This window comes from Zonotrichia albicollis, chromosome 7, assembly GCF_047830755.1.
Source record: "Zonotrichia albicollis isolate bZonAlb1 chromosome 7, bZonAlb1.hap1, whole genome shotgun sequence".
Taxonomy (NCBI): Eukaryota; Metazoa; Chordata; class Aves; order Passeriformes; family Passerellidae; genus Zonotrichia; species Zonotrichia albicollis.
In genome coordinates, this window is record NC_133825.1 from 21345039 (window position 1) to 21348928 (window position 3890).

Consider the following 3890-nt stretch of genomic DNA (forward strand, 5'->3'; position numbering starts at 1 on the left):
GAAAGCATTGGAGCTGGGTTACAGTTATCAGATGCCAGACTTGAAAGAAGTTCTCAGTGTGCCTTCCTCTTCTCTTTCCTTTCCCATGAAGTCTAAGGCCTTGCATTATTAGCTCCTGCCCTTTGTTGTTCCAAAGAGAGGCTGGTCCTCCTGCAGCCTTTGCAGCTCTGAGAGAGCACAGACCTGCCCCAGGCCCAAACATGGACATAGGCTTTGAGTCTTAATGTCTAATTATTATAGCTAGTATTCAGAGGGAGCCTTTTTTTTAAATATTAAATGAATATTTATATGCTTTTCTGAACTGTTGTCTCAGACTTTGTATAGATTCAGGAAGAGTGTATTGAATGTTGATAAGTACATACTAAAGAGGATGTGGTTAAGTTCACATTTGAAAATAGCTTTTCCACCACAAGGATTAGCATCTACTGCCTTTCTTTAACTGGTAACTTTTATTCTTAGTGTCAACTTCTGACAGCATCTCTGGAATATATTTGTAAATATATTTGCCAAAGTTATGTACTGGATAATTCCTCTGTTTCTAGCATGTCTGAAATGACCACATACAAAATGTAATTAAAAATTACCATGATACATGAATTGCATGCTCCTATCAGCTTTTAAACATCTTACTAGGAAACACTTTTTTCAGGATTTTTACATTTTTTATTTAAACTACTAATTAATAACTTACTGATTAGTAGTTTATTTAAATTACTATTTAAATTTACATTATGAAAATAAGTATATGTACCAAAGGGGACTGGCTAAAAGTATTTGTTTGTGTTAGAATATTATGAAGGATTTTCACACTAGCAGCCATTACAAAACCCAACTAATCCAGGAGTATGGGAAAGCCTGTGGTTTTCACATTGTTGAGGTGTGTGGAAAGGAAGAGATTACAGAAGAGGCTTGGGGGGAAATAAATGAGGGGGAGAAGAGGTTGACTTTTTTTATCTGGTGTATTGATTGGTTGACAATTTAGACCATATATATTTCTCTGTCCTCTCTGACTGGTCAGGATTAAAGATGTCTTGGAAAAGAAGGAAGATGTCTTAGATTCTCAACTATTATGAATTTCCACCTGGTGATTATCATATTCCTTTCTTTATAGAGTGCTAAGTTTTTGATTTAGTTTCCTCTGCAGAGAAATGGAACCTGGCTGGAGCAGACATTTACACTATGGTAGGTTTCAGAAGGTCCGTGAGCTTTCAGCAATGCCCTACACAAACACAACACAAATGTTAAAGTGTTTCTTGAGATAATGCTTCACCAGTGTTAATTTCTGAAATTGTATAAATACTGAAAGCACTTGGAAAAAATATCATTTTCCATAGGTTTTCTGCTGATGATTTTGGTTGACTCAACCTTACTATACAAGCATGTACTTATTGCACACTCTGTGTAAGTAGAGCACTCCATAATAATAAAAAATAGCAGGACACAAGGGGACATCATACTGTCCTTTCCTTCTTCCTTTTGTTTGAGCTTTCAGCCATCTTGGTAGGAAGTCTCCTTTTTATGCGTATTTCTTTATACTTAGCAACTGAATGTAACTTTTGTCTGTTTATGGGTTTTGCAGCATTTGAAAGATGACACTTTCCCACTGCACTGAATACTCTGCTCTTCTGTATGAATGATGTACACAGTGTTGGGGTATATACGTTATTTTTCACCAGAAATAGGTTCAGTTTCATGAAAGTAGAGAATTGCAGAGAAAATTTGCTGATTACCAGCACAACTTAGGCCGATGCATAACAGGACAGTACAACAAATATGTGCTTTAGAATATTTCATTTTCTCTCTATAACCTGCTTCTTAACTTTGCTAAAATTCAGCCTGTCAGTGTTGGTACTGTCTTCTTGTTAGCCCTTCCTAGTGTGTTTGGTAAACTGCTGAGCTGAGTGCGTTTGGGAGGGTGGACACAATGCTGCTGTCACTGCAGTCTGTGATAGAATGAGAATTGGTTTTGGAGCAGTATCCTTAGTGCTGCTATTCCCTGTGGAATCAGGAGTGGGCAGATGCTTTAGTGGGCATGTAGCCTGCATCATGCTCTTTGGAGGAGGCTACCATAGTGTGGGGATTACTGTACAGGCAGCAGTCCCTTCCAGTGCTGTGAGCCCTGCTTGGCTTGGAAAAAGGCAGAAGAGAGGAGGTGCACAATCTGCCACCCCCTTACTAGGCTTTCCTGTCTTCAAGAAACCATCAGAGCAGCACATTACTTTAAGGTACTGCCAGTACATCACCCCGGAGAAGATGGGTGTCTTATTTGAAACATAACACTTTCTCTTTTCAAAGATCTTTCTCCAAGCCTTGCGGACTGTATACTTCTGTCCTCACCAAGGAACTACAGAAATACTCAGCTGTGCAATCCCCTCTCCCTCTCCATATTCTTGGGAGAATGATGGACAAGGAATTCCAATAAAACTGCTTTTGTGCTTAGGTGGTCAGGCTCTATCTGTCCATATCTGTGAGATCAAAGAGCTTAATGAACACTTGCACTCCTGGGACTCAGGAGTTTACCTTTCAGCCTAGTAAACTTATCCCTGGAAGTGCCCTACTTTTTCACTTGGAAATTGTGATGTGCAGAATGAAAACTTGTAAGTGTTAGAATAGTCATTCCACAGACTTTCACTGAGCTATGAATCCCTGTTCCTAAGTCAAGACACTTCTCCCAATTCTCTCTCTCCCCCAGCACAACAGAGCTATTTGCTTCAGTAAATCCCCTGACAGCACTGTCTGTTGTGTGGCCCCTACTGTGCCACATCCAAACTGTCCAAGATCTTCCATGAATTTTCTTCATGCTGCTCACAATAGTGAGAGAAAAGTGGTAATCAATGGAGAAAGCATTAAAGCAGCTGAGGCTTATAGAGCACAGTGAAGGGGCATTGCCAGCGCTGTCCTGGCTCCCCAGATGGGATGTCCTAGAAGCTGCAGCTGTTTCCCATCTTACCTTAACTCTCTGAACAAGGGTGGAGAGGAAGGAAGAAGAGAGAGACATTTCCGCTGTGATTGCAACAGGCAGTGATAGGCAAATTCCCTCTCCCTGCCCTGTGACAAGCCTGGTGTTGGTCATAAACTGCTGCAATCCTTATCGGGGCTTTTGGGGCCGCTTTTAAAAATAATTTCATCTTTGCTGTCACGTCTTCCTCCCTCCCTCGCTGAGCAGAGACTGACTAATTAGCAGTGGTTCAGTGGCAGATGCTATTGTGAAAAGGGTTTGATGGTGATCTAACTGGGAATAAAATTGTCTTAAAGGTCCAGGCAGACATTTTCTAACCTCTCTGTGATACAGGCTGTGTTGGCTGGTGCATGAAACCAGCCCACACAGATGTGAAGGATAAACCCTCCTGCATGCAAATGGCTGCTCCTCTTCCAAGATGGTACCTGTGGCCTTCTAGTTGCATCCTGCACCAGTCCTCACTGGTGTGTTAAAAGCAATAATGGTGTTTACTGAGCTACCTAATCACATTTCCTACCAGGAGAATAAAATGCCAGAGTTGATGGTAGTTTGTTACCTGTGTCGCTCCTCCAAACACAGTTAGCAAGCAATCAGCTTTGGTTGTTTTCTTCTCAGTCTGAAATCACATTAAATCACATTAGTCATGTAAAAAGCTATACTGTTTTGAAACAAATATTTATCAACATATCCTATGGGGTTTATTTTTAGTTTGCTGATTTGTTTGACTACTATCTCATATGACCATGACATTTGTAAACAGTGCAGTGAGGATGTGTCACTGCCCTTTATGTTGGTATTTTTCTGTTAATTGTTATCAGATCACGAAAATCACATATTGAACCCTAAAGTCTCATTTTCACAATGCAGACAGGAGAGCTATAACTTGAGTTCTTGTGGTTACCTGCTCTTCCAGTGCTTTTTAGTTTGTTTT